Source organism: Tripterygium wilfordii, chromosome 8 (genome assembly GCF_013401445.1).
Source record: "Tripterygium wilfordii isolate XIE 37 chromosome 8, ASM1340144v1, whole genome shotgun sequence".
Lineage (NCBI taxonomy): Eukaryota > Viridiplantae > Streptophyta > Magnoliopsida > Celastrales > Celastraceae > Tripterygium > Tripterygium wilfordii.
In genome coordinates, this window is record NC_052239.1 from 6,685,622 (window position 1) to 6,698,400 (window position 12,779).

Consider the following 12,779-nt stretch of genomic DNA (forward strand, 5'->3'; position numbering starts at 1 on the left):
ATTTTTAGAAGCATGTTAGGCAAAAACACGCTATGGCCGTAGGGCATCGTTCGTTAAATTTTGATTTATACCTATGCTAAGATGATCCTAGTTAGCTTCCGCTGTGTGTCTAAAATTAGTTTTAGCAACCGACAATTCGCATCTTTACCTTACGAAACGTGGCACGAAGGCTGAACTAGCAAGGAGGACTTTTAAGAGCACTAAATAGAGTACAACGGTCCACATTGATCCTTTGGAATTGCTCAACTCTCTCTATAGAGGAGCTTTTCACGTTTTTATGTAATCTGAGACATAACTTGGTCTATTCCTGTCTTTACCTTACGAAATGTGGCACGAAGGCTGAACTAGCAAGTTATACTTTTAAGAGCACTACATAGAGTACAACGGTCACATTGATGCTTTGGAGTTGCTCAACTCTCTCCATAGAAGAGCTTTTCACGTTTTTGTGCAATTTCAAACATAACTTGGTCTATTCACATCTTTACCTTACGAAACGTGGCACGAAGGCTCAACTAGCAAGTTAGACATTTAAGAGCACTGAATAGAGTACAACGGTCCACATTGATTCTTTGGAATTGCTCAACTCTCTCCATAGAGGAGCTTTTCACGTTTTTGTGCAATTTCAAACATAACTTGGTCTATTCGCGTCTTTACCTTACGAAACGTGGCACGAACGTTCAACTAGCAAGTTATGCTTTTAAGAGCACTAAATAGAGTACAACGGCCGCATTGATGCTTTGGAATTGCTTAACTCTCTCCATAGAGGAGCTTTTCACGTTTTTGTGCAATTTCAAACATAACTTGGTCTATTCGCATCTTTACCTTATGAAACGTGAAACTGACCGACACCAAAGTGTGTGTGTGTACTTACCCCAAGTGTAGGGTATCGTCAAGTAATAAACCGGTAAGTCCGGTATCGATCCACGAGGAAGCAATGCAAATTTGAAGTGAATGATATGCAAATGACTAGCTAACACTAATAAACACAATGAATGTCAAATAAAAGCAAGTAAATGAAATGGCCCGAATGACTCGGTAGCATGAGCGATTTTGTAATCAAAGTAAGCACGAATTGGATTTAAAACAATTAATTAAAAACCTAGTCTCTAATCCGTCCCGGTGGCTACTCGGTTCTCATACTCAAGGTATCATTGCAAACACACACAACCATACACAATGCATTGTGTGATACTATCAATAATGCATATGCAAAGAGAATTAGGATATAAGACTTCAATTCATACATGTAGGCCATCGGGTCTCTTAATCTACGATGAACACAAAGGGATAAGCACCAAATATTATGGATTAATGTTCCCCCTTGGGGCTCGGCTTGGCTAACACCCTAGTTTCACACTCAAAGATCAATTAACCATAACTCTCCCATGCACATTCCGAAATTAACCCAAAACCCCATCATCAATACACATAATTAATAGCTATGCAATGGAAAACTCAATTAATTAAGGAAATCATGCAATGGATTTAACAATTCTCAATCAAACACATTAGAGGCAATCCCTAGACTAGACAATCCAAGAATACAATCAAATATGTCATTCTCATATATCCAATCACACAACTATCATGAAATTAAAAGAGAAAAATCGAAGCTACGATTCTTTGAGCATACCTTGAGTAATCGAAACCTTGCACCCACCGTTCGGGACTAGAAACTAGAAAGGGAACTTAGCCACTCATTATAATGAGAATAAACATAAATTTTATAGATAAAAACCAATGTTTACAATCAAGATCACAAGAACTAAGTAAAACCCTAGAGAGAGAAAGAGAGAAAAACTATGGAGGCTAGATGTTGTGTAATGAATGAATGAGGAAGAAGACCCAATCTTAGGGTTTTCCTCTCTTTTTACAATGAAAAATACCTAATTACCCTTACAATAATGTCCGCCATTGGTTACATAAATGATTCGCGATAGGTGTCCGGACGGGTGTCCGGACACTTCATGCATCCTTCAACTTTGTGAGCCTCTGTCTCAATTTGTGAAGAAAGTGTCCGGACGCCTAATGTGGGTGTCCGGACAGTAAGTTTCCGGACACCTTCGGAGGTGTCCCGACACCTCACAGCAAAAAGTGCCCAAAAAGTGCTCAAACTTGCCCGAACAAGGTCCGATTCCTACAAAACCAAGGGGAAACATTTGTAAGTGTAAAACTAAGCTAAAATGCAATCAAATACATTAGCTAAGTGCTAGAACATCCTAATTAAAAGACATTGGAACCTCAAAATAGAGGTCCAATCACACCCCCCAACTTAGACGTTGCTAGTCCCTAGCAATGCAATCACTACCTAAAACTAAAATCTACTAAATAAAATCCTAACTCACTGACGTAGGCATCACGGTTGCATTTAGCGCATGCAACAAGCCTTTAAACCCTTAGGTCACCCTAGTGGACGAGTTGTAGTCTCGTGAGGGCTTATCAGAGCGATACCCACAAACACTTGCCAAGGGATTCACTATTACTTTGAAAGTACCATAAATGATTCTTAAGTTCTCACATGCAAGAAATAGAGCTAATCTCCCAATTCCCCTGCTTGGTCAAAAACATGCAAAATCTTTGGAAAATCAATCTCAATCCTCTTAAAAATGACCAAAAACATTTTATACTATGAAAAATATATGTGCAATCAAACTAGACAACTCAACACATTCACACAAGCAAAACCTTATTATGGACCCTTTTGGTGTTCATAAATTCCCAATCCCAAATATACACAAAAACATGAAAGCATTGTGCTAAGTGAATGACTTACACAATTGAATTAAATGTATGTGCTTATAAAAGATAATTTGGATGGGCATAGCTTTGAGAAAGAAATCACCTACAAGAGCAATTAATGCATTCACCAACTCACTTGCTTACCTAGGATCAAACTCATCAAAAGGTTAAATGGGTTGTAATGTGGCAATGGGACAAGGTAGGAAGAATTTGGATCTAGATACAAGCTGCAAGATTAAGTTCAAACATGTGAGCTAAATTCTCATTTTTGCCACTCCTTCCATTGTACAACAATTTCAAACACTTCTCATCCTTTACACACAAAGGATTAACTTTATTGCATACACCTTCTTTATTTTTTTTTTTGATATTTTTCTTCTCTTTTCTATGCATTTTTTTCTTTCTTTTCTTTTCTTTTGTTTTTTGTTTTTTTTTTGAATATAACATCATTTATACAACAACCCTCATAATTTTTTTCTCATAATAAGGAGGGGTAATATCACTACTGATTTATTTTTCAAGCTCCCACTCAACCTTGCAACCAAAGGTGGGAAATATTTCGGAAAATAGCTCACACAAGGCTTGTAAGTGAAATCAAGAAGCTTAAAGAAATTTAGGCTTATAATCACTCACAAATGAATAGGTTAGGCTCAAATCTCTCAACCTAATGAATCCTTCAATCCTAAGTTCACAAGCAAGTGGCAAAATACAAAAATCACACTTCTCAGTAATCAAATGTAATGTTTACAAAGCTATTGAAGAACACGCTCATAGGATGTCAAATGAATATCAATGAAGAGCATCACCCAAAACCCAATGTATATCAATGAAGAATGGTTCAAAAGAATGAGAAGGGTAAAAAGGTAATTTTTCAGACAAAAGGATCCAAAAACGCAGTCATACAAATGCTTTAATGCCAAGATGTCTGCTCAACTACACAATTTTGATATCAAACTAGGTCTCAGTCATTCCAAGAGAAATTGATCATAGTCATCCCACTCAATCACATGCATCGATTTAGCAAAAGAAACCAAGAAACCTACTATACACTTGCACATGTGAACAAGAATAAAAAATTAACAGTCAAATTGGTAGTGAATCCCAAAGGCGTCTACCCGTCCCCTCCTAAAGTCCATCTAGCATGTATGAACAACAAAGCACAGCACAATAGGATAAAGGGTAGGAAGTCATACCATACTCTTCAAAAGTGGTTGAAATCATGAGAAACGAAGCATGTCCTGAAAAAGTTAATACCAACCACACTATCCAAGCATGACACAACAGGAATTTTTTTTTTTTTTTCAAAATTTTCAAATTTTTGATATTCACAAAAGCACACCAAAATAAAGCAAGTTTCACAATGGATTCACAATTCCCTCACCCCCCAACTTAAATGAGACATTGTCCCCAATGTCAAGAATGGAAAACAAGGCAAGAACAAATTGTGAATGCTTTGTGAACATATAAAAACACACCAAAAATTGAAATCAAATCAAAACTAATCACAACCATACTATGGTACAAGGGTGGAGTCTCCCACAACTAGGTGGGGGTGGGATCCTTTAGATCCTGGGGAACAACCAAAGCATCAAAATTCTCCATGAATGGTATCAAACATTGGTCATTCACCTTAAACACTTTTCCTCCCCTAGTGTCCTCAAAATCACTACTTCCATGTTGCGGAACATGACAAACATCTAAAGGTCGATTCTCCTTGGGCCTCAAATCTCCAGGAAAAAATTGTACCCGAGATTTGGGCCGCCACACTTTCCGAACTTTTCCATTAACTTTTTGCACAAAGTGACGTTTAGGAGATTTTGTCACTCCACTTACTAAAGGTTTTCTTTCCGGTCTTGGTGGATGCAATTGGGATGATTCAACTCTATGTGTAGGAGGCTCTAATTCCTCAATGTCATCTTTCTCACACAAAGGTTGACTAACTTTCGCACCCAATGCTAGCACACCTTCAACCGAATCCTTTGCAAGAGTTAACTCCAAATTATCCTCAACATGGGCATGGAGAAAATCTACATCCCTTATATCCTCACACTCACCCATAAGCTTAGTCACACTAAAGATATTCATCTCCATGGTCATATTCCCAAAAGAAAGTTGTAGCACCCCACTCCTACAATTGATTAAGGCATTGGAAGTTGCTAGGAATGGACGACCTAAAATGACCGGAATGGAAGTGCTAAAGCTAGTGGGAGGTTGAGTATCTAACACAATGAAATCCACGGGATAGTAAAAATTGTCCACTTGTACTGACACATCTTCAACAATACCCTTAGGAACCCGAACGGATCTATCGGCTAATTGCAAGGTGATCCTAGTAGGTTTCAATTCACCTAACCCCAATTTTTTGTAGATTGTATACGGAAGGAGATTCACACTTGCTCCCAAGTCTAACAATGCTTGCTCCACCCTATGGTTCCCTATGACACATGAGATAGTAGGGCAACCGGGGTCTTTGTACTTATGGAGGGTGTTGGTTTGAATAATGGAGCTTGCTTGCTCCGCTAGGAAAGCTTTCTCCTAAACATTTAATTTCCTCTTCACCGTACACAAATCCTTAAGAAACTTGGCATAAGAGGGTATTTGCTTAATGGCATCTAAGAGAGGTATATTGATCTTAACTTGTCTAAATATCTCAAACATCTCCTTATGCAATGCCTCATTGGTGTTATTTCTTAGCCTTTGGGGAAAGGGTATCTTGGGGATGTACTCACTCTCCTTGGTAGGCTCTACTTTATCCTCGCGGTCTCTTTGTTGCTTAACTTTTTTTTCACCAAGCAAAATTTTCTCATTTTCACTATTCTCTTCCTCTTTCTCTTTCACACCATCACCAAAGTCTTGCACCACATCATTTTTATCACTATTCTCAAAGGGTATAGGTCTATCCACAACTCTTCCACTCCTTAAAGTAAGAATGGATTGCACTTGCTCATGTCCACTGACCTCCTACTCCCACTAGATGAATTTATCAAATTGGTTTGCTTTGAAGGATTGGGGTAAGGTTGAGCCGGAAATTTTCCTTTTTCATAGTTGGTGAGAGCTTGTGTGACCTTGGTGATTTGACTCCTAATATCCTCAATGGCCCTATTGGTTTGTTCTTGAAATTTGTTGGCCTTTTGATTCTCCCCAATTTGAGCTTGCATGAAAATGTTGAGAGTATCTTCAAGAGACCTCTTGGGGGGTGGAAAATAAGATTATTGAGTTGGTTGTGCAACACTTGGAGGAGGCAATTGTTGTTGGGGTGGATTGGGGAGTGATAGAGATTTATCATTCCCATCATTCCTCCACCCAAAATTTGGATGATTCCTCCAAGGGTAATTCTCATTGTAAGAATTGTTGCCTTGGTTATTGGTAGGGTAGGACTGTCTAAAGTTTTGAGAATTGTTCCCATTGTAACCGTGCCCAAATAGGACTTCCTTACAAGCCGGTAGAGCATTACACTCATCCATCCTATGTTCCCTACTTTCACACAAAGTACAAGCAACTTGTCCATCAACACCAACCACATTTATAGGGGCCTTTAGGGACTCTAGGGACTCCAATTTCTTGGACAACAAAGTAAGTTTAGCATGCACATCATCATTTTCATTCAACACAAACTTGCCACTAGAGCTTGGCACAACATCATGTCGGGTTAGTGGAGGAGCTTCCCAAGATCGGGATTCCTCCGCTAACCCATCAAAGAAAGTAAAGGCCTCATTAGCATCCTTATTCAAAAAGTCACCTTGAGTCATTGTGGAAACCAATTTCTTCAAAGATGGAGTCAAAGATTTATGGAAGAAATGCACAATTTGAAATTTTTGAAATCCATGGTGAGGGCACATAAACAACAAATCCTTAAACCTCTCCCAAGCTTGGAAGAAGGTTTCATGTTCTTTGCACTGAAAGTTCATGATTTGTGTTTGGTAAGAGATGGTACGGTGGGAAGGAAAATATTTGTTGAGAAATTCTTCTTGCATTACCGCCCAAGTCGCAATGGATTGGGGGCGCAAGTTCTCAAACCATTGTTTTGCATGATCCTTCAAAGAGAATGGAAAAAGTTTGAGTCTCAAAATTTCTTGTGAGCATGTGACATCACCAAAAGTAGTACACACCGATTCAAAATCACGCACATGTGAATATGGTCGTTCCGATTCCATTCCATGGAATTTGGGAATCATTTGGAACATTGACGGTTTAAGGCTCACGTTTTGTTGGTTCGGTGGCATGATGATGCAGGAAGGTTGGGTTTGCCTTGCGGGATGTGTAAGCTCCCTCAAAGTATGATGCTCTTGGGCTTGGGCATGAATGTACTCCATAGGAGGAGGTGCATGAAGGTTTTGCCCAAAAGGAGCATATTGTGGCACTTGTGGCATTTGAGGCATATTGTGATACATGGGATGCACATAGTTATATGGGGGAGGCATATGGTATGCGGGAGGCATATTGGGAGGTGGGTAGACATTTGGTGGGGCAAATTACGCTGCATTGTCTTGTTGAAGTGGTTGAGGTGCATTTTGCAAAGCATGCTCAACTTGAACATTTTGCAAATTTTGGGCATTGCCAATTTGGACATCTTGCCCTTGCACCGGATTCATCAACTCATCAATATTCACATGTTGCAAAAGACGACGCAATGCATCAAGATTCATATCACCCCCATGTACACTCCCCGCATCACTCACATTGATATCACCACCTATCCCATCTCTATTAGACCCATGCCAACTAACATTATCTCTAGGTTGAGACATGATGGCAAGGAACAATAGCAAGTAGCACACAAAAGTAGCAATCAACCACGTCAAGTAACACAAGATTTTCAATCAACGAACTACCAAGAACGAGAGCAAAGATAGGAATAGAACAACGATCAACCTTAGGAACAATAACACACCAAGATGTAGCAAGTAGTGATAGAAAGAAAAATGCGCAAAGCTCTCTCAAACAACGTATCACTACCAAACAGCAAACAAGGTGGCATCCATCGCCCACAGGAATCTAAGTTAGCCCCATCCGCCAAGTTCTCCTCACAAAAATTTTTTTTTCGCTCTTTTCAGCAACTACACTAAATCAACTACACTAGAAAGCAAGTAAAAGGGAGGAACAAAGTTACCCTTGAAGCGTGACCGTGCTCCTTCCTTATTTGACGGTGTTTAATAGCATAAAGCTAGCGTCTACAAGCCACCCAGCTCCTTCTTTGACACTCGCTTCCACGGCAACGGCGCCAAAAACTTGACCGACACCAAAGTGTGTGTGTGTACTTACCCCAAGTGTAGGGTATCGTCAAGTAATAAACCGGTAAGTCCGGTATCGATCCACGAGGAAGCAATGCAAATTTGAAGTGAATGATATGCAAATGACTAGCTAACACTAATAAACACAATGAATATCAAATAAAAGCAAGTAAATGAAATGGCCCGAATGACTCGGTAGCATGAGCGATTTTGTAATCAAAGTAAGCACGAATTGGATTTAAAACAATTAATTAAAAACATAGTCTCTAATCCGTCCCGGTGGCTACTCAGTTCTCATACTCAAGGTATCATTGCAAACACACACAACCATACACAATGCATTGTGTGATACTATCAATCATGCATATGCAAAGAGAATTAGGATATAAGACTTCAATTCATACATGTAGGCCATCGGGTCTCTTAATCTACGATGAACACAAAGGGATAAGCACCAAATATTATGGATTAATGTTCCCTCTTGGGGCTCGGTTTGGCTAACACCCTAGTTTCACACTCAAAGATCAATTAACCATAACTCTCCCATGCACATTCCGAAATTAACCCAAAACCCCATCATCAATACACATAATTAATAGCTATACAATGGAAAACTCAATTAATTAAGGAAATCATGCAATGGATTTAACAATTCTCAATCAAACACATTAGAGGCAATCCCTAGACTAGACAATCCAAGAATACAATCAAATATGTCATTCTCATATATCCAATCACACAACTATCACGAAATTAAAAGAGAAAAATCGAAGCTACGATTCTTTGAGCATACCTTGAGTAATCGAAACCTTGCACCCACCGTTCGGGACTAGAAACTAGAAAGGGAACTTAGCCACTCATTATAATGAGAATAAACATCAATTTTATAGATAAAAACCAATGTTTACAATCAAGATCACAAGAACTAAGTAAAACCCTAGAGAGAGAAAGAGAGAAAAACTATGGAGGCTAGATGTTGTGTAATGAATGAATGAGGAAGAAGACCCAATCTTAGGGTTTTCCTCTCTTTTTACAATGAAAAATACCTAATTACCCTTACAATAATGTCCGCCATTGGTTACATAAATGATTTTCCCCAAATGTCCCTGAAATTTCAGTGTAGAAACTTGCAGATTCGCGATAGGTGTCCGGACGGGTGTCCGGACACTTCATGCATCCTTCAACTTTGTGACCCTCTGTCTCAACTTGTGAAGAAAGTGTCCGGACACCTTGGGAGGTGTCCCGACACCTCACAATAAAAAGTGCCCAAAAAGTGCTCAAATTTGCCCGAACAAGGTCCAATTCCTACAAAACCAAGGGGAAACATTTGTAAGTGTAAAACTAAGCTAAAATGCAATCAAATACATTAGCTAAGTGCTAGAACATCCTAATTAAAAGACATTGGAACCTCAAAATAGAGGTCCAATCAGGAACGAAGGCTCAACTAGCAAGTTAGACTTTAAGGAGCACTCAATAGAGTACAGTGGTCCACATTGATGCTTTGGAATTGCTCAACTCTCTCCATAGAGGAACTTTTCACGTTTTTGTGCAATTTGAGACATAACTTGGTCTATTCGCGTCTTTACCTTACGAAACGTGGCACGAAGGCTCAACTAGCAAGTTAGACTTTTAAGAACACTAAATAGAGTACAACGGTCCACATTGATTCTTTCGAATTGCTCAACTCTATCCATAGAGGAGATTTTCAAGTTTTTGTGCAATTTCAAACATAACTTCGTCTATTCGCATCTTTACCCTACGAAACGTGGCACGAAGGCTCAACTAGCAAGTTAGACTTTTTAGAGCACTCAATAGAGTACAAAGGTCCACATTAATGCTTTGGAATTGCTCAAATCCCTCCATAGAGGAGCTTTTCACGTTTTTGTGTAATTTGAAACATAACTTGGTCTATTCGCATCTTTACGTTACGAAACGTGGCACGAAGGCTCAACTAGCAAGTTCGACTTTTAAGAACACTAAATAGAGTACAACGGTCCACATTAATTCTTTGGAATTGCTCAACTCTCTCCATAGAGGAGCTTTTCACGTTTTTGTGCAATTTCAAACATAACTTGGTTTATTCGCATCTTTACCCTACGAAACGTGGCACGAAGGCCCAACTAGCAAGTTAAACTTTTAAGAGCACTAAATAGAGTACAACGGTCCACATTGATTCTTTGGAATTGCTCAACTCTCTCCATAGAGGAGCTTTTCACGTTTTTATGCAATTTCAAACATAACTTGGTCTATTCGCGTCTTTAACTTATGAAACGTGGCACGAACGCTCAACTAGCAAGTTAGAATTTTAGGAGCACTAAAAAGAGTACAACGGTCCACATTGATGCTTTCGAATTACCCAACTCTCTCCATAGAGGAGCTTTCCACGTTTTTGTGCAATTTAAAACATAACTTCGTCTATTCGCAACTTTACCCTACGAAACGTGGCACGAAGGCTCAACTAACAAGTTAGCATTTTAAGAGCACTAAATAGAGTAAAGCAGTCCACATTGATGCTTTGGAATTGCTCAACTCTCTCCATAGAGGAGCTTTTCACGTTTTGAGCAATTTGAGACATAACTTGGTCCATTCACTTCTTTACCTTACGAAACATGGCACGAAGGCTCAACTAGCAAGGAAGACTTTTAAGAGCACTAAATAGAGTACAACGGTCCACATTGATGCTTTGGAATTGCTCAACTCTCTCCATAGAGGAGCTTTTCACGTTTTTATGTAATTTCAGACATAACTTGGTCCATTCGCGTCTTTACCTTACGAAATGTGGCACGAAGGCTCAACTAGCAAGTTATACTTTTAAGAGCACTAAATAGAGTACAACGGCCACGTTGATGCTTTGGAGTTGCTCAACTCTCTCCATAGAGGAGCTTTTCACGTTTTTGTGCAATTTCAAACATAACTTGGTCTATTCGCATCTTTACCTTACGAAACGTGGGATGAAGGCTCAACTAGCAAGTTAGACATTTAAGAGCACTGAATAGAGTACAACGATCCACATTGATTCTTTGGAATTGCTCAACTCTCTTCATAGAGGATCTTTTCACGTTTTTGTGCAATTTCAAACATAACTTGGTTTATTCGCATCTTTACCCTACGAAACGTGGCACGAAGGCCCAACTAGCAAGTTAAACTTTTAAGAGCACTAAATAGAGTACAACGGTCCACATTGATTCTTTGGAATTGCTCAACTCTCTCCATAGAGGAGCTTTTCACGTTTTTGTGCAATTTCAAACATATCTTGGTCTATTCGCGTCTTTAACTTACGAAACGTGGCACGAACGCTCAACTAGCAAGTTAGAATTTTAAGAGCACTAAAAAGAGTACAACGGTCCACATTGATGCTTTCGAATTGCTCAACTCTCTCCATAGAGGAGCTTTTCACGTTTTGAGCAATTTGAGACATAACTTGGTCCATTCACGTCTTTACCTTACGAAACGTGGGACGAAGGCTCAACAAACAAGTTAGACATTTAAGAGCACTGAATAGAGTACAACGGTTCACATTGATTCTTTGGAATTGCTCAACTCTCTCCATAGAGGAGCTTTTCACGTTTTTGTGCAATTTCAAACATAACTTGGTCTATTCGCGTCTTTACCTTACGAGATGTGGCACGAACGCTCAACTAGCAAGTTATACTTTTAATAGCACTAAATAGAGTACAACGGCCACATTGATGCTTTGGAATTGCTCAACTCTCTCCATAGAGGAGCTTTTCACGTTTTTGTGTAATTTCAAACATAACTTGGTCTATTCACAACTTTACCTTACGAAACGTGGCACGGAGGCTCAACTAGCTAGTTAGAATTTTAAGAGCACTAAAAAGAGTACAACGGTCCACATTGATGCTTTCGAATTGCTCAACTCTCTCCATAGAGGAGCTTTCCACTTTTTTGTGTAATTTCAAACATAACTTGGTCTATTCGCGTTTTTACCTTACGAAACGTGGCACGAACGCTCAACTAGCTAGTTAGAATTTTAAGAGCACTTAAAAGAATACAACGGTCCACATTGATGCTTTCGAATTGCTCAACTCTCTCCATAGAGGAGCTTTCGACGTTTTTGTGCAATTTCGAACATAACTTCGTCTATTCGCAACTTTACCCTACGAAACGTGGCACGAAGGCTCAACTAACAAGTTAGCATTTTAAGAGCACTAAATAGAGTAAAACGGTCCACATTGATGCTTTGGAATTGTTCAACTCTCTCCATAGAGGAGCTTTTCAAGTTTTGAGCAATTTCAGACATAACTGGGCCATTCGCGTCTTTACCTTACGAAACATGGCACGAAGGCTCAACTAGCAAGGAAGACTTTTAAGAGCACTAAATAGAGTACAACGGTCCACATTGATGCTTTGGAATTGCTCAACTCTCTCCATACAGGAGCTTTTCACGTTTTTATGTAATTTGAGACATAACTTGGTCTATTCGCGTCTTTACCTTACGAAATGTGGCACGAAGGCTCAACTAGCAAGTTCAACTTTTAAGAGAACTAAATAGAGTACAACGGCCATGTTGATGCTTTGGAGTTGCTCAACTCTCTCCATAAAGGAGCTTTTCACGTTTTTGTGCAATTTCAAACATAACTTGGTCTATTCACAACTTTACCTTACGAAACGTGGCACGAAAGCTCAACTAGCAAGTTGGACATTTGAGAGCACTGAATAGAGTACAACGGTCCATATCGATTCTTTGGAATTGCTCAACTCTCTCCATAGAGGAGCTTTTCATGTTTTTGTGCAATTTCAAACATAACTTGGTTTATTCGCATCTTTACCCTACGAAACGTGGCACGA

At 39.3% G+C, this 12,779-nt stretch overlaps 1 pseudogene; it reads left to right on the forward strand.

The window, feature by feature from the left end:
- The first annotated feature begins 6,558 nt into the window (after positions 1 to 6,558).
- Positions 6,559 to 6,658, forward strand: LOC120004706 (annotated as a pseudogene).
- Positions 6,659 to 12,779: the final 6,121 nt, after the last annotated feature.